The sequence below is a fragment of the Ursus arctos genome, unplaced genomic scaffold, assembly GCF_023065955.2.
Source record: "Ursus arctos isolate Adak ecotype North America unplaced genomic scaffold, UrsArc2.0 scaffold_28, whole genome shotgun sequence".
In the NCBI taxonomy this organism is placed as follows: domain Eukaryota; kingdom Metazoa; phylum Chordata; class Mammalia; order Carnivora; family Ursidae; genus Ursus; species Ursus arctos.
Window position 1 is genome coordinate 4,911,594 of NW_026622963.1, and position 19,478 is coordinate 4,931,071.

The window sequence follows — 19,478 nt, forward strand, 5'->3', positions numbered from 1 at the left end:
GGATCGAGCCCCACATCAGGCTCCTCTGCTCCTCTCCTCCTTCCTCTCCCACTCCCCCTGCTTGTGTTCCCTCTCTCGCTGGCTGTCTCTATCTCTGTCGAATAAATAAATAAAATATTTAAAAAAAATATTTTGAGAGGGAGAGAGCATTCCCACGCTTGCACATGAGTTGGGGCGGGGGTGGAGGGGAGGGGCAGAGGGAGAGGGAGAGAGAGAATCCCACGCTGAGTGTGGATCCTGATGTGGGATTTGATGCCAGGTCCCAAGATCAGGACCTGAGTTGAAATCAAGAGTCATCATATCAGTGCATTTCTTAACAGAAACCTTATGGGCCAGGAGAGAGTGGGGCGATACATTCAAAGGGCTGAAAAGAAAAAGCTAGTCAAGAATACTCTATCCAGGGTCACCTGGGTGGCGCAGTCAGTTGGGTGGCTGCCTTCAGGTCGGGTCATGATCCCAGGGTCCTGGGATCGAACCCCGCATCAGGCTCCTTGGCTCAGCGGGGAGCCTGCTTCTCCCCTACCTGCCACTGTCCCTGTTTGTGCTTGCTCTCCCTCTCTCTCTCTCTGTCAAATGAATAAATAAAAATCTTAAAAACAAAACCAAAAAAAAGAATACTCTATCCAGCAAAGTTATTCTTCAAAAACGAAGGAGAAATAAAGACTTTCCCAGACAAAAGCTGAGGGAGATCATCACCATTAGACCTGACTTATAAGAAATCCTGAAAGGGCTTCTTCAAGCTGAAACAAAAGGATGCAAAATACTAACATGAAAATATACAACACTTGTAAAGGGAAGTATATGACAATTTCAGAATACTCTGATACCGTAATATGGTGGTATGTTAACCACTTAACTGTAGTATAAAGATTAGTGGCCAAGAGTATTAAAAATAACTACAGCGACAAAAACTATACTGACAATAATTTGTTAATGAATGCACAACAAAAAGGGTGAATTGTGACATCAAAAACTAAAAAACGGGTCTGAAAGGATGGAGTTTCCATATGTGACTGAAGTTAAATTGTTCTTAGCATAAAATAGACTGTTATATCTCATATAAGATGTTTTATTTAAGCTTTATGGTAACAAAGCAAAAACTTACAGTAGATTCATAAACAATAAAGAAAAGGGTATAACTGACATAGAGAATATGCCATCCAAGGGCAGCAGAATACACATTCTTCTCAAGTGTACATGGAACATTCTCCAGGGTAGATCGTAGGATAGTTCACAAAACAAGTTGAGCACATATAAGAAGGCTGAAATCACACCAAGTATCGCTTCTTCCCACAATTGTATAAAATGAGAAATCAATAATAGGAGGAAAGCTGGAAACTCCATAAATATGTAGAAATTAAACAACACACTCCTGAAAAACCAATGGGTAAAAGAAGAAATACAAAGGGAAATAAAAACATATCTTGAAACAAATGAAAATGGAAACAACATATCAAGACCTTTGACATATAGCAAAAGCAATTCTAAGAGGGAAGTTTATTTACAATAAACACCCACATCAAGAAAAAAGGAAGTGCTTAAATAGATAATCTAACTTTACACCTTAAGGAACTAGAGAGAGAAGAATGAACTGAGCCCAAAGATAGCAGAAGGAAGGAAATAACAAAGACCAAAGCAGAAATAAATGAAATAGATACTGAAAAAAACAGTAGAATAGATCATGTTTAAAAACATAAACAAAATTGGCAAACTTTAGCTCGACTATGGGGAAAAAAAAAGAGAGAAGCCTCAAATGAATAAAATTAGAAATGACAGGAGAAAGGACAATTGCTACCACAGAAATATAAAGGGTCGTAAGAGAATAGTATGAACCAAGACACCAACATATTGGAGGCAGAAGAAATAGATACATTCTAGGAGGCATACAACCTATCAAGACTGATCGTAAAGAGACAGAAAATCAGAACAGACCAGTCACAAGTTAGGAGACTGAATCAGTAATCAAACATTTCCCAGTAAGAAAAGCCCAGGACCAGATGGTCTCCCTGGTAAATTCTGCCAAACATTTAAAGAAGAATTAACACCGAACCTTCTCAAACTCATCCAAAAAATAGAGGAGAGAACACTCCCGAGCTCATTTTACCCTGACACCAAGATACCAGAGAAAGACAACACGAGAAGAGAAAACTATAGGCTGGTAACTGTGATGAATATAGAAGCAAACACTCTCAAAAAAATATTAGCAAACCACAGAAGAGCACTTTAAAAGGATCGTACGCCATGATCAAGTGGTTCAATAAGTCAGACAGAAAAAGACAAATACTGCTATTTAATATCTGATATACTGTTATACTGATATCACTAACACATGGAATCTAAAAAAGCCAAACTCATAGCAACAGAGTAGAACAGTGGTTGCCAAGGGCGGGGGGTGGGGGAATGGGGAGATGTTGGTCAAAGGGTCAAGCTTCCAGTTATTAGATGAATACATTCTGGGGATCTAATGCACAGCATGGTGATTATAATTAACAATGTATTATATACTTGCGAGTTGCTAAGAGAGTAGCTCTTACATGTCCTCACCCCAGAAAAGCAATGGTCATTACGTGAGGTGATGGAGGCGTTAACTAACGCTACCGTGGCAAACATTTCACAATCCGTAAGTGTATCAAATCAACACGTTGTACACCTTAAACTTACATAATGTTATATGTCAATTACATCTCAATAAAGCTGCGGAAAATGCTGACTGGAAAGATTTATTAGGAGTGGTCGTATAAGGGGGCGCCTGCGTAATGCTGTAGGTTAATCAAGGGACTTCTGGTTCCCACCCAGGTAGTGATCTCAGGGACATGAGATCGAACCCTGCTTGGGCCTCTGCGCTCAGCGGACAGTTTGCTTGAGGATTCTCTTTCTCCCTCTCCCTCTGTCCTCCCCCCACTCTCTAAAATAAACAAATCTGAAAAAAAAAAAAAAAACAACAACCGCAGTTTTATAAGGGGGAAAGGAATTGAAGAGGAGCTGAAGAAGTAAAAAAATGAAACAAAAGAGGGGCTTTGCAAGAACAATGCGAAGAGTGTGCCATGAATTGAGAAAAGGAGTTATCTCAATTTTGTGTAGTTGAGGTTTAAAAAAAATTTTCTTAACGTAATGTAATATTATGTGGCCCAAGCAGGCTTAAGAGCTCTTACTGCGGTAAAATTCCTAGTATATAAGGTTCTACTACTTTCCCACGTTGTATTTTTTAGTAAGAGTCATATTCCTGTGGAAGGGAAATTTCGATTCTCTTAAAATATCTCTCATATCTCCTTGTTGGAATGTGTTTTAACAGAACACAAATCTCTTTCATTTCTCAAATGGAGATATTTAAATGCAAATAACCTTGAGAGAGATAGCCCACAAATTAAATTTACAACAAGGAATAAATGATTGATAATAGATTTCCTTGTTAAGCATGTGTTTTGCGGGAGGCTAAAGGAGCAGGATTTTAAGTTTCTTTTTTTTTCTTTCTTTTTTTTAAAGATTTTATTTATTTATTTGACAGAGAGAGAGAGAGAAAGAGAGAGTGCCAGCAAGAGAGGGAACACAAGCAGGGGGAGCGGGAGAGGAAGAAGCAGGCTCCCAGCGGAGGAGCCTGATGTGGGGCTTGATCCCATCACGCCCTGAGCCAAAGGCAGACGCTTAACGACTGAGCCACCCAGGCGCCCCAGGATTTTAAGTTTCTTGATCAGGTTTGGGAATGGAGGGGTGGAAAAGAGGAGCACAGACAGGTGCATTTAAGTATCAAAGAGACTGGATCCCTCATAATCTCGATTAAAATTCGTGCTCATGACAAATTTTATTTTGGGGTTGAAACAAGTAACCGTTCACGTTGACTTTATGATAATTTAGTTCTCTTGAGTTCAAGGTTCACCACAGAGAAATTCCCACTTGTTCAATTTTCACGGTTAACAACTCAATAAATATTACTTTACTCTCTAAAACTATATATATGTTGAAAAGACATACATATTTATGTGATAGTCTATTCAAAATGCAAAGGGATGATAAATATACAGTAGAGAATAATGGTTACCTGTCGTGGGAGAAGGAGGGGGCAAATAGGAGAGGAGCATATAGGTAGCTAGAAGTTACTGGTGAAATTCTAGCTGCTGCATGAAGGAGTGAATAAATCCAATAAAAGGGCCATGAATGGACTGATGGTATTAGTGCCATATTAAGCATTATCACGAATCAGATTCTGTACATCTGAAATTCAACAGAAAAAGAGAAAAAATGAATTTAGGGCCTAGTGACGTAGGTGAAATCTGAGGACTAAGATCTGTTGGCCACATCTACAGATGGACTCCATTGCTTTCTTAGTAGAGAGGGCAGCATTTGTGATGTTAGAGACACATTCTTCAGCAGCTCTCCTGGACTCGGAGTCGGGCCAGGGCTATCCTGAGAGGTGATCTGATTTTGCTATGTCCCCTGAAGGGAGTGAACTGAGGCGGTTCTGCATCTATCCTGAATGAGAGAGCCCGTGAGACTGGGTCACCGGGAGTCTGCTCGATAATTGGGTGGGTTGGAGCGCCACAAAGTGTCAGCCCCTTGGGGACCATCGCAGGGGTGCAGCTGGGAGAAGGCTAACAGATCTTAAATGTTCTCACCACGAAGGCTATATTGACAGAGGCTGGTAAAGTCCAGAAGGGCAGTCCTCCCCTGCAGAACCTTCCCGGAGGTGACTGTTACACAGGAGAATCCCAGAGCGCTGGACAGGAAGGGGCCCACCTGCGTTGTCAGGAGCCTTCCCTGGGAGCCTGCCACTCCTCAGTGTGGCAGGTGCTGTGGCGGGAGGGATGGCCGGGCCCACAGCTTCCTGCTTTGTGGGTGGCAGAGACAGTGAGTTGTGGCTTCTCCGCTGGTGGGTCTGGTGGCAGATTGGGAACATTCAACCACTCACCGGGAGAGCCCCCTCCAAGCTGAGCCCGGCACGGGACGCTCTGTGATCTGCCGCCAAGCCTCGGTCTAGTGTGGGGGCTGCTGCTTGGGCCTTTTGTGAATTCAACTCTGTCCACTGATCTCCTGTGTTCTCTTTTATTTATTTTTTATGTATTTAAACGTTTATAAACAGGTAACACAATGACGTATTCCAGAATTCAAAAGCAAGTAAAGTTTATATACAGTGAAAACACCCTGCTTCCCACCCTTCAGTCAGTCCTTCTATCCAGAGGCAGCCGTTACTGCCAGATTCTTGTACCATCTCTGTTATACGCACACGTGTATGCGTCACTCTGCAAGCACATGTTTCTCTTCCAACCCTTGCACAACAATAAAGATTACCATAGACATGGTCTTGTACTTTTTTCACCTAATTTATCTTGAAGATGTCTTCATATAGTACGTTAGGAGCTTTATTCTTACTTTTAACCACTGCATGATTTTCCGCTGGATGCATGTATCATAACTTGTTTAACCAGCCACCTATTGATGGATATTTAGATGTTTTCCCATCTTCTGATAACACAATGTTGCACAGAATAACCTGGTACAATGTAATTCCCACGTGTGAGAATATCTGTAGGATTAATTCTGAGAAGAAAATCCTGGGTCAAAGGAATATTCACAGCTTTGATAGATACTGCCAAATTGCCCACCACAAATGTACCAATTTTCGGTTCCACAAGGACTGGGGGAGAGGCCTTATATTCTTGAATCTTTGCCGTCCTCCTTGTGTATTATTAATCTTCTTGTTTTCTGCTAGCCTCCTACATTAAAAATGATATCTTGGTGGGCTTTCCATTTGTTTTTCCTTAATAAGAGTGAAGCTGAGCGTGTTATCATATGTCCAAGATGCATTTTTCTCTCTTTTCAATAAGCTGTTCATTCAAATGCTTTACCCATTTTTCTATTGAGTTATCTGTCTTCTTAGTGATTTGTATGTCCCTTAGGATGCACTTGGAGTATTTCTGGCATTTGTCTTCTGATTTTTCTCACACTATTGTGTGTGTGTGTGTGTGTACAGTTTTTCTTCCTTTTGCATGGCTTCTGGGTTTTTTTGTCATAGAAAGGGATTTTTAATATTGAGATTTTTTTCGCTCTTATTTATTCCAGTACTTTTACGGTCTCTGCACTTTTTACACATAAATTTTAATCCGTTTTCCATTTGTCCTTATGTAAGTTGTGAGACATGGGTGGTAACTTTATTTTTCCCAGATGGTTACCCAGATGTTGCAATACCATTTGTTAAATCACACATCTTTCCCCCACTGATTATTTTTATCAGAATTCTCCTGAATATTATTGCTTCTTTGTTGTCTCTCTGTTAAAAAAATTAAAGAGGCACCTGGCTGGCTCAGTCAGTAGATCATTGATTCTCCATCTCAAATTTGTGAGTTCAGGCTCCACGCTGGGCATGGAGCCTACTTAAAATAAAAATTAAAAAAAAAAAATTAGAACCAGCCTCTCCAGGGACGCCTGGGTGGTGCAGTCGTTAAGCGTCTGCCTTCAGCTCAGGGCGTGATCCCGGCATTCTGGGATCGAGCCCCACATCAGGCTCCTCCACTAGGAGCCTGCTTCTTCCTCTCCCACTCCCTCTGCTTGTGTTCCCTCTCTCTCTGGCTGTCTCTCTCTGTCTAATAAATAAATAAATCTTAAAAAAAAAAAAAAAAGAACCAGCCTCTCCAGATACACATACACAGACCAAAATCACCCCATGTTAACCTAAGGAAAATTCACATCTTTGACATATCCCTTGATCCTTCTCATGCATGTGGCAAATTTCCATTTGTTCGAGTATTTCTTGTGTCTTACAAGGGTAATAATATAAAAAGTTCTCATCTCATGGCTCTTGCCTTGGAGCTCAAGTCTGAGATCGTGTGGCCACTGCTGAGCCAAGGAGAGGGTTCCAAACTGTATGAGCCACCCAAGGGGCCACTGGTGGTATCTGTTTTTTTTTAAATCAATTTTATTGAGGTATAATGTACATATAATATGAACTGTATCTTATTCATACATATAATATGACATACAATAAAATGAACAAAAAATTTTTTTCAGAAAACTACAGCACATTAACTCTAAAAAGAAGAGTGCCAGGAGGTTTTCCCAAGCCCATGAGTGCAATTTAATTAAGGACTGCTATGTACCATCCCTGCTTCATATGCCTTCCTCTGGTCCCAAATAGGCCACCTTCCACTCCTTTGTGGAGTCTGTGACCCCAAAGCAATATGAGATGTTGGAGCTGGAAGAAGCCCCTTGCAGGCTAAGGAGTCCAGTTGACCAGCTCAGTGTCATGTAGGAGAGAGAATGTTGCGTTAAAAGGTAAAAGACATCTGGGCATCCTCATCTCAGCCCATCCAGTATCCAGGTTCCTGGCCAAGACTAGCTTTTTTGAGACTCTATTTCTGCAACTATGACTGAGGTTAACATAGTACATGCTTGTTCTACCTCTAAATTGCTATGGGGATGAACTGAGACAGAGGGTGTGGAAGGTATTAGTAAAGTCAAAAGACAATGACAATATAAGGGATTATTATTAGATAAGAAAAATAAAATGTAGTCATAGAAAAGTCTAAAGAAACTCATCATCCAGTGGGGTAATATATTTCCTTTTCAAAAATAAAACAGACTCTTCAGTATGGTACAATGAAAGTTTGTGTCCTTTTCTATATGTATGTTTGGTTCCACACAGAGTTTACAGAAAAGTAATTTGATTCATTTTAACTTCCTGTTTGTAAGATACATTCACAGATTTGAATATAGCACAGCATTTGATCATTTGTTGCACTACAGTTTTGATTTGTTTTGACCTCTTCAACTAGTGATAGACATCTGCTTGTTTCTAATACGGGATGATTGTGAACAATGCTTCTGAGAAGATCCTTATATGCAGGGGCCCGCGTACTCGAGTTGCCCTGGGGCTGCAACAGTCGAGTCATTGGTGATGGGTAACTTCAAGTTTACTAGACAGTGTTAAACTGGGTTTTGAAGTGGTCGCTCCAGTTCTCCTTTCCCCCCAGCAATGTAGGAGTCTTTTCCAATTGATGATGATAGACATTAAACTTTTTGCTACTCTGATCAGGGTTCGTGATATCTTCCTGTAGTTTTACTTTGCATTTTCCTGATATGGAATCTTTCTATATGTTTATTGGCTGAAATGCTTCCTCAACACTTTGCCCATTTCTCTACTAAGTTTTCCTTTTCTTACTGATTTGGATTGAGGAATACTTAAGAATTCTGGAACGCTATGTGGACAGATACCTTGGAATCCTAACACGATCCAAAGGGATCCAATATGATCCAATGAGAAGAAGTTATAGTTTTGACATCTCTGAAGTCATCAGCTATGTTTCTCTTAATACGTCACTGGGAAAAATGGATTTTCCGTTATGTTTTTATAATCGGTTTTTATCATAACTGCATTATAGCCAATCCTCTGAAATTGTGGAGATTTGATTTACGAACTATTGTACAGTCCGTTTTGTAAATATTCCAAGTGTGATGTGAAGAATGTACATTTTGCAGAGAGTTGTTGCAGGTCTATGCGTGTGCATTATGTCAAGTGTTTTATTCGCGCTGTTCAAATCTGCATTCCTTATTGATTTTTTTGTCTGCTTGCCCTATTCATTACTGAGATGAGTGTATTAGAATATCTCATTGTAATTACAGATTTGTCTATATATTCTAATAATTCTGTCCATTCGTGCTTTACGTACTACAAGGCCGTTTCTGTCTACTTTGCTGTACATATTACAAGTCCGCGTTATGAACCCAGCTTGCCATCGCAGGCTGTAGGAAGCCCCCATCGCTGCCTGATGATGTGCCTGGAGCTCAGGCATCATGGAGCATCTCTTTTCACCTCGCTTTGTAATTCTGCTTCTCTCCCTTTACAAAAGGAGAGCATCTCATTCACCCATCTCAGTCCCTGCAGTGTTTCTTTGCTTCTGGAGCACCTAAGAGAACTCTGAAATGTTAATTATTAAACAAGACACCATCAATAGAAGGCAAGGCTTTGTGTTTATCATTGGTTAGACATATGTGTGTTAAGAGCATAGCACACCATTAGATTATTATGGGATTTTTTTGGGGCGTATAACCCAAGAACATTGAAAAAGTTGAATGACATTACATAACAAAATTCCTTCCATTTCTACCCACTGAAACATGTAAACATGCTTTCCAATTATTTACATATACAGAAGTAGAAACAAAAATAGAATTTATGCTGAATCCTGTCTCATTTGAACAATCAATAGTATTTAACACAGATATATGAACTAACTGAAAACCAGAAGCCCCAGCCATTTCATTAAGAAATACACACACAATTTAATTTAAATATATTTAATGTAATTCAAAATTTTACGTTTAAGAAATATAAAAAATTAAGGGTGCCTGGGTGGCTCAGTCCATTAAGTGTCTGCCTTCGGCTCGGGTAACGACCCCAGGGTCCTGGGATTGAGCCCCATGTCAGGAGTCTGCCCCACTGAGCAGAGAGCCTGCTTCTCCCTCTCCCTCTGTGCTCTCTCTGGCTCTTGCTCTCTCTCAAGTAAATAAATAAAATCTCAAACAAAAAAATAAAAATTTATAATTATGATTTAGTTAATTTTGTACCTATAATAATTGCAATGATAATAACTAGAATTTTTTAAACATTCAGACCTTCATGGTCACATGAAATTAAAAAATAAAAATCAATTTTCCTATATTTTAGTTGCAGATAAAGATGATAGGGTAATCAATAAAAAACCTTTAAGGATATATTTTTATGTGAAGATGTATTTTTTATGTAAAATTCAAGGAGAAAAAAATGATGTAAAATGGCTGTTAAAGATGAGTTAGTTCATGTATATTTTAATTTTTTTTTTTTTATTAAGAGAGAGTGCGAGCAAGAGTGAGCAGGGGTGGGGATGGGCAGAGGGAGAGGGAGAGAAAACCTTAAGAAGGCTCCATGCCCAGAGCAGAGCCCAGTGTCTGGCTGCATCTTACAACCCTCAGATCATGACCTGAGCCAAAACCAAGAATTGGACCCTTAGCCGACTGAGCCACCCAGGTGCTCCATTCATGTACATTTTAAACAGACAACAATGGGAATCGAATTGCATAGTATTTATTTTCCATTGTGTACATTTAAAAGAATGATGTGAATCTTTTTTTAAAAATGTAAATTCCTGTGATATGCAAGAAATCACATGATAAAACATGTTGAGGTCAACTTTTACAAAGTGTAAAATTCTTTACAGTATACATGAGCAGAACGCTTGTTAAGACCCTTCACTTCCTGCTGTTCTACTCTACCTTCTGCCCGTGGGCATTCAAACCCTGCTGGACACTTGAGGAACTGTGGATTTCCTGGGAAAACATTCCTCCCTCGGTAAAAGGGTTTCATTATCTTTGTGCATTTACCATCTGGGAATTCTCCCAATACTCACCTTTATATCTAATCTAAGTGAAGGCATGCTTAAGGGCTTGATTATCCACCTAGGAAAGAAGTGGTGGCACCCAGCAGTGAGTGCCCAGAGCTGGAAGTATTCTCAAGGAAATGGAATGGCGGGCAGTGCTCCCTTTTAGAGCTAATATCTGATTGCCCACCTTACTCCTGCTGGAAAGAATAAGTAAGGAGGGAAGATGGACAGACAGACATATTTATGAAGTGTCTACTGTGTTCACATATATTGCTGGCTGCTTTCCTGCACAGTTTGATTTCTAGAACAATCCACCCTACAGATGAGGAAACGGAACCTCAGGAAGACGACTTGCCAAGTTTGTACAGCCTGTCAGTAGTGTAGTTGGGATTTGATCCCAGGTCTGTCTGATGTGGCCACACGCATGGCCTCAGAGTTAGAAGATAATATGCCCCCTTGGAGAAATTACTTAACTTTTCCGAGCTCAGTCTTCCTCACTGGTAAAATGGGATAGTCATAGCTATTTTGCAGGATGGTATTCACAGTCAAGGGAGTTAATATGTGGACATACTCAAATTCTTGGCATAGGCCCTGGCCCACAAAAGGCCCTGAAGATATGAGAGTTGACTCTTCAGGCAAAAGTTGAGTATTCTGGCACAATACTTCTGCTAGCAAAGGGATGGCTAATATTTGGGACACAAACCTTTGTGAGTAGAGCTATCGCTTGTAGGGGATAAACTGAGTGACTTGCCTTAAACTTTGAGACCAAGCAGCTAAGACTGAAGGCTGGACTTTGACTTGGTAGGAGTCAAAGGAAAGGTGGCCACTGCCTTTCAGACCTGTCCTGAGAGATCTGAGGTAGTGTCTGTCCATTGCAACCCTCCCTCCCACACCAAGTTTTTTCCACCATCCACGTGTTAAAACAATGCGGCCACTGTTCTGTAATAGCAGATTAAACCTCAGCATTGTCTCACCCAGGAGGGGCAGCAGCCACAAGGGACATCTGCCTCTACTGTTGGCATCCAGTTTTTTATATTACAAAGTAGTTTCAGCCCAAGGCCCATCTTCAGCCTCGTTGCAGGGGGTAAGCTTAAATAGAAAATGGCAAACAGAAAAGGTCTGTTTAGATATTCTGGATTGAAGCAAATCTCACTTGGAGAGAGTGAGGACTATTTATTTTTTTTTTTAATTTTTTAATCACTATTCACATAACCATTATGAACTCTGATGCATTTGCTATTTAAAGTACTAATGTGTGTGTGTGTGTGTGTGTGTGTGTGTGTGTGTGTGTGTCCTACAAAAGCAAAACATGAGAAACAGACCTCTGTGTCCAAATTTTCCATGCAAGAGATGAACTTATCAAGTGGGGAGTCCTTAGGTAGCTGGATGTTCCTGGAGCCATTGGTGTTGTTTGGGTGCTGCGTAGTGGCCTGCTGGAGAGGTTATTGGCACCGGTCATCAGTTTCTCAACCCTGACTATGTATTAAGAATCACCCCGAGATGCCGATTTTAAAGGTCTATGGGATTTTCAGTTTCCGGTTCTGCATGTAAGCAGCTTGGAAGACACCCCACTGAACTAACAACAAGGAAAAAGCTGAATAGACTGAAAAAGCAACACCTTTCTAGGATCCTGAAGAGAGGTGAGGACAGGGCAAACTGCTGCCCCCGAGACCAGAGACTGACAGGTGAATACAGGGAACCCGTGCCAGGTAGGAAAACCTGAGCTGTGTAATGGATGAATTGCTGGAAGCTCAGCATAGACAACTCAGGATTTAAAACTCCAGGGGGACCCAGTAATAGGGGTGTCCCTACAATAATGTGAGATTTGCCTCCATGAGCTTGACCAGACTTCCACAGTAAACATCAGAGAGAATTCCTCTTGTGCTTCTGGCAGGGGTAGAGGGAAAAGGAGTCACTTTGTAGTATACCATTGCACTCTGTCCTTCTTAACACCTGCCCTCAGGAGAAACTAGTTAAGCAGAACCTAACCTGCTGGGATAGTATCAGAGCCTAACTGGCCTGGGGGAAGGGAAATACCCAACTCCAGCCAGCTCTCGCTTTCCATGTGGGAGAACAGAAATACCCGACTTCAAACCATTCCAGCCATCCTTTCTTACCTACGGTGGGGGGAGGGAATTAAAACACTTGTGAAGTTCATAGCACAGAGGCATAGGCTCACTGAAAGATGGAGACCTAACTGCAGGACTATAGACTGCTTCCCCTGCCTCCCACCTCACCACCATATTACTAAAGGCTCATTTGTAACAGTTCCTTTTATCTGGTACTTTAGGTCTAACTACCAAGAAAAAATGACAAAGCATACCAAAAGGCAAAAATTTGAGGAAACAGAGCAAGCATCAGAACCAGACATGACAGGAATGTTGGAATCATCAGATCGGCAATTCAAAACACAGTGATTAAAATGCTAAGGATCTAATGGAGGAAATAGATAGCGTGTAAGAACATATGGGCAATGTAAGCAGAGAGATCGAAATCCTAAGAAAGAATCAAAAAGAACTGCTGGGGAAAAAACAAACAAACGCCCCACTATATAGAAATGAAGAATGCCTTTGATGGGCTTAACAGACTGGACATACCTGAAGGAAGAATCCCTGAGCCTGAGACTATCTCAGTAGAAACCTTCCAGCTGAAGAGCAAAGAGAATAAAGACCGGAAAAACAGAAGAGAATAGCCAAGGATTGTGGGGTAACGACAAAAAGAGTAACGTACTTGTAGTGGGAACAGAGGAGAGGAAGGAGATAAAGAAACAGAAGAAATATTTGGAACAATAATGACTGAGGATTTTCCCCAAATTAATGTCAGAAACCAAACCACAGATCCAAGAAGCTCAGAGAACACCAAGCAGGATAAATGCAGGAGGAGAAGGAGGGGAAGGAGGAGGAGGAGGAGGAGATGAAGGAGAGGGAGAAGGAGAAGGAGAAGGAGAAGAAGAAGGAGAAGGAGAAGGAGAAGAAGAAGAAGAAGAAGAAGAAGAAGAAGGCGGCAGTGAGGAGGAGGAGGAGGAAGAAAAACCTACCCCGAACCACATCATTTTCAAATTATAGAAAATCAAAGGTAAAGAAAAAATCCTGAGAGAAGCCAGGGGAAAAAAGATAAAAATTACATTCAACTTCTCTTCAGAAAACTTTCAAGCAAGAAGAGAACGGGATGAAATATTAAAGTGTTGAGAGAAGAAAACCACCAACTTAAAATTCTGTTCCTTGTGAAATCATGCTTCAGAATAGAAGAAGAAACAAAGGCTTTCTCAGACAAATAAAAATTGAGGAATTTGTTGCTGGTAGACCTACCTGGCAAGAAATGTTTATTTTTTAATTTTTTAAATAATTTTTAACATATTTATTTATTTATTTGAGAGAGAGAGAGAGAGTGAGCACTGGGGGAGGGGCAGAGGGAGAAGGAAAGAAGCAGACTCCCTGCTGAGCGACACATGGGGCCCAACCCTGAGCTCATGACCTGAGCCAAAATCAAGAGTCAGACGTTCAACCTACTGAGCCACCCAAGTGCCCCTAAGAACTGTCTGAAAGGTTATTTGGAGAGAATGAAACTAATATAGGTCAGAAAGTTGGGTCTACATTAAGACAAGAAGTGCATCAAAGTATTATGTAAAGTTAAAACGCTTTTGTTGTTCTTATTCTTAACTGATCCAACAGATAACAGCTTGTTCAAAATAATAGCAATTATGTATTCACTCATGAATGCCCATGTATATTAGATATATACATATGTATGTGCTTACATATAAGTGAAATTGTATATGGGGGTTCTCTGTACCATTCTCTAAATTTTGCTGTGAACCTCAAACTGCCCCCACAAAAGAAAAGCCTTTAAAAAGGTCTATGGTAGGGATGGACATTAATATTGTAAAAAAAAAAAAAAAAAGGAAAGAAAGAAAAGAAACCACAAAACTTCACATTATTTTCAAGTGCAGCCAGGGCTGAGAACCACTGTTCTAAGGGCATTTCATGTAGAATAACTGAGTGATGGGTTTTATTGATTGATTCACTTTACAAAATATTACTGAGCTCCTATTAGATGCTAAGCACGTGATAAGAGATGATGAGGGAAAAAAGGGCCAGTCTCCTATCCTCATGTATATGACAGATATTAATGAAATAAATACCAAGTTCTCTCATAGTTATGACAGCTAAGAACAGAGCAACCTGAGCTCATCCGGGGGTTAGCAAAGGCTTACCCGAGGACTTTTGAAGTGAGATCTGAAGAGTTAGTTGGAGTTAACTAGGTCCGGGTGATGCACTGAACTGCCCAACTAATTGAAAATGGCCCATGAAGTTGGAGGTAGGCCTTCCTAGATCTGACCCTGGTCTCCTCTCTAAGTGGTGGGCAAGCATACCCTTGGATGACCAACGATGATTACCTACTCATTTCATTGAGAAAACATTAAAAGTAGTAAAGTGTTGACTCCAGGGACAAAGGACTGTGAGTGAGGAAGGTAGGGGAGGAAGACAAGAGGGAACATGGAAAAGCAAAGAAATGAAACTTTTAAGAAAAAGGGGGCCATATTTTATCAAGCTGATTGGCAAAGGTGGATAATACACAGTCCTGGTGAGAATGGAAATTCTTCTCTCTGATGCAGCAAATTCACTCTTAGGAAGTTACCCTGGAGAACTGTGGGCATAGATACGTGGAGAGTCCAGCAGAGAAAGAAAGCATGGCTGCCCTCAAACAATAGGATCCTAGCCCCTCTGGAGGAGACGTTTCTTTTTGAGAGAGGAAGAGTTAAGTATTGTGTGGGAGGTTGTCAGTGGCTGACTTACCATTGATCACCCCAGGTGGGATTATGTAAAAGCAGGTTCATGTGTAGAAAAATTTCAATATCACAACCTCTCCCATCCTTTTAATTCAGCTGAATTCCACATTCTTACCGAGTACCTGCTGATCCAAGGCTTTGGGAGGGATGAAGAACTGCATTATAATGAGAATGGGTAACACCTGCCTCCCTGTCCCCAGCAGTGCGGTCTGGAAGGGAAGGCTGACATGTTACAAATTCAAATAATGATTATAATGAACTAAATATCACATTATAGGTATAAGAATGTGTGTTTAAAAGTGTTATGAAAAGAAAGGAAAAGCACAATAAATTGCAATTGGAGAAATGTGTGAAGAAGTTTCCCCGAAGACATGTCATTTGAACAAATTTTAAAGAATTAATTAGATTTTCTTAGATTTGGCATAGGGGTGGGGAAGGGAGGCCCTTCTCCCTCAGAAGAGAATTGCACAAGGCTTTATTTATTTGATGTCTTTACTGAGCACACACTGAGCATGTTGCTAGGCACTGGGTAGGACACAGAAGTATGAGAACTTTCCACTATGAAAACAAGACAAAACACATCACGAGAATTAAAAAAAGAAAGAAAGAAAGAAAGTATGATGTTAAATTACTGTGTAATTAGGTGTCAATGTTATCAGCAGGATCCAGAGATGGGGCAGAACCATTGCCCAAAATATTTGCAGCACAGTAGAAAGAAGCCTACTGTGGGCCAAGGGAGAGATAACAGGTACATTCTTACCACCCCCTTTCTCAGTCTTCTAGATTAAAAAGTATTATTATTTCTTAATGCTATATGAACTGTACCTGAAAACACTGGCAAAAAAATTAGGTAAAAAAAGTAAAAGAAAATCAAAGCCTCCCTTTACCATTTCCAGCTCCCCTCCAATCCCATCTCTCCCCAGATGGAGCTACTATTACCAGTTTGGTGTGGATTATCCCAGAACTTTATCTATGCATTTATGTACAAAAAGGTACATACACAATATATAGTTGTGGGTTTTGGGGGGGGGTTGGTCTCTGTGTGTTTTGTATAAATGACTCTGAACATTTCTTCAACTCTTATTTTTCACTCCAATATCTTTAGGGAACTTCGCATGTCAGTCTGTTTAGATACATCTCATCATTTTAAGCTAGTGTTCCATGGTGTGGTGCATTTTAGTTACTTAACTATTCCCATATGATCAATCATCAAATGGGCAAGCCATTAAGGTTCTACCTAATTTGTACAACAGCAACAATGAACCTTAGTCTGGCTTCAGTAAATGGAGCCCTGTCTTGAGCCATCACTGTAGAGAGTCATAACCCCACTGCTGGTTCCAAGATCCAAATCAATGCACAGTTCAGAATGGAAGGGAAGCTGGGGACACCTTGAAGAAGAACCCAGCAATGGCACTACAAGGGTGAACTGAGAATCTTATTCCAAGCCTTCCCCAAAGAGACTGGTGGTCTTTGACTAAGTAACTATGTGCTGAGGAAAGAGAAATACCAAGCAAGAGCTTGACAACCTCGGTGGTCCATCAGTGAGGGTGGGGAGCCCAGTGGGCAGGGGAATAAATGGTGCTTAGATATCAGTGTCACAGAGGCTCATTAGGACATGAACTTTAAGGATGTTCAGAGATGTTTGGGGTGAGGAAGGGAAGACTAGATAGAGCTCTTTGCATTTCTGAAATGAAAGAAATGAAAATCAAAAGATACCCATTTTACCAAGCTGAGTGGTAAGTTCAAACTTTGTTTATGGGATGGAAATCAGTGTTTGCCCTTTGGCCCAGCAAACGTATTTTTAGAAATTATCCCATAGAATTGCTCTCATGTGGATGTAGAGAGAAAGCAAAGAGCGAGAGAAGCTGCTAAACTTCTGTTTTACTTAAATCATGGAATTGACCTCCGGGGTAAGGTGTTTGGAAGTTATCTGGTAATTACTTTCCAGGTTGAAATTGACACACTTAGAAATTGACAGAATCTGCACTCTGGATCCCTAATCCCTGGAGTGAGAGCTATTATGGTGGGAAAACCCAGACCTCCCCCTTTTAACCAAATCAAAGAGTAATACTACATTCCTGGAAGATCTGCAACAATTAGTGCCAGCATCAAAACCCTGAAAGATTCAGGACTGATGACTTTGATCACATCTGCAATCGGCCTGACAATGTGGCTGATGCATGGTTTGGAAGAACTGGAATGACAATGACTTTAATTGCATCTGCTTTTCCAGATGTTGTCTCTTTTGGAGCCCCTGGATATGTCATCAGCAATTTGGCCAGTGCTTTTCTCCATCCCAATAAAGAGTGATGCCAAAAGCCGTTTGCTTTCACATGGCAGGGACTGTAGAACACTTTCAACATCTTGCCTCAGGCTTCTATCCGCTCCATGATTCCATTCTCCAGTCTTGTACTTAGAAATCTTGATCATCTCACCAACCCATAGGACACAGTCCTGGTCCTCTATACTGATGTCATTGTGCTAAGAGAGCCTGATAAGCAGGAAAGGGCAGGCACCCTGGCTGACCTGGTAAGACAATTCCATGCTGAAGGTGGGAGCTACGTCCCAAGAAAAATCAGGGAATTGCCACATCAGTAAAGTTCCTGGGGTCCAGTCATTTGAATTATGTTGGATGCTTGCTCCAAAATGAAAGACAAGTCTCTTTATCTCGTGCCCCCTACAATCCGACCACATAAGGTACTTTACAGAACATCTTTGGAGAAGCAAAAGCTTGCCAGCTTTGAGTGAGGCCCAGAGAAAGAGAACACTTTTCAAGCTATACTAGGCTGCAGTGAAGGTAATCTGCCCCTAGCCTTTTTTTCTTTTCTTTTTTTTTACATTTAGCTTTTTTTTTTAATGGTCAAAATGTCCCTCAGTCATTGTAACCTATGAAGTTTAAAAGTAGTTAAAATTTCACCTATTAAACCACGTAGATTTGGGTAGAGAGAAAGGCTTTCAGAGATTACTTAAAATAATGAGTTAACAGTGCAAATACTGGGTTGCTTCATGAGAATCTTACCATGTGCTTTTCTGCCCCCTTAAAAGAAAAATTTTAAAACACTCCAGTTTGAACACAAAGAGAAGGAAAACAAATTCCACAGCATTCCATACAGACTTCCAGACAGTCCAATGATTCACAACAATCGCTTCTCGGCCTTTTGGCTAAGATCAAGGGCAATGATTCACGACAGGCATCCACGATGCCACAATCCTCCTCACAAGGGCAGGGACAGTCCTCCCCCATCTGCTCTCCACAGCGACAGCAGCAGGTTTCTGAGGTGGCGACGCCACGGGAAGCTTGGCCCAGGACAGTACTGCTGAGGGTGAGGAAGTCACAGGCTCGACCTGAGCCCAAGGCCAGGATACAGTACACACTGCAATCTTCACGTGAAGAGCCTGTCTTTTGGGGAAAGACAGCATTGACTTTACTCTTCTCACTGACATCACTGTTTACAGACAAGCTGGACTGAATTTTCCATGCATCTTGTGAGAAGAGGGTGCTGAAGTCTTCGGTTATCTGCAGATTCATGTGCGGCCCCGTGGTGAATTCCATTTCCATTGCTCAGACTTGTGTGGCCGTGTTCTTCATCTTGCTGGTTTCCTCCTCCCTTGGTTCCTGCGAACACACTGGAAACCGAGGCAAGCACTGGGGTTGGGTTCGGAAGAGTTCATCATCTGAACAATTTCCCCCAATGGACTGGGCTTGCATCTTTCTGGTGTGAAGAAGCTATGGGCAGCTTGAGTTATATTTCTCTCAGTATTTTTTTTTAAAGATTTTATTTATTTATTTGAGAGAGAGACAGAAATAGCGACAGAGCGCATGAGTGGGGAGGAGAGGGACAAGCAGGTTTCCCACTGAGCAGGGAGCCTGATGCCAGACCTGGGATCATGACCTGAGCCCAAGGCAGATGCTTAACTGACTGAGCCACCTGGGAGCCCCGTACTTTCTTTATCACATTTTTCCTGGGCTGGGGCGCCCAGCGGGCCTCCTCCTGCCTTGGCCGGCACTGGGGCCGGGAGTGAGGGCTTCACCCCTGCAGGACATGGGCTGCTCCACTGAGCCCTGCGCCACCTGCCCCCTAGCCTTCCTAACCCAGAACATTCAATGGCATTCCAAGTGTGAGTGGCACACCAGGCTGTGTGGAACCTAGAGCAAGCCTCCACATGAGAAGTAGTAGGAAGATCGGTAGGAGAAGGAAGGGAAGAATGAAGGGGGGGGTAAACAGAAGGGGAAATGAACCACGAGAGACTATGGACTCTGGGAAACAAACTGAGGGCTTCAGAGGGGAGGGGGGTGGGGGATTAGGATAGGCTGGTGATGGGCATTAAGGAGGGCACATATT

General features: G+C 41.5%; 1 pseudogene; it reads right to left on the minus strand.

Moving 5' to 3' along the window:
• Positions 1–18,187: 18,187 nt before the first annotated feature.
• LOC113241016 (myoD family inhibitor domain-containing protein-like) lies at positions 18,188–19,192 on the minus strand (annotated as a pseudogene).
• Between the last annotated feature and the right edge of the window lie 286 nt (positions 19,193–19,478).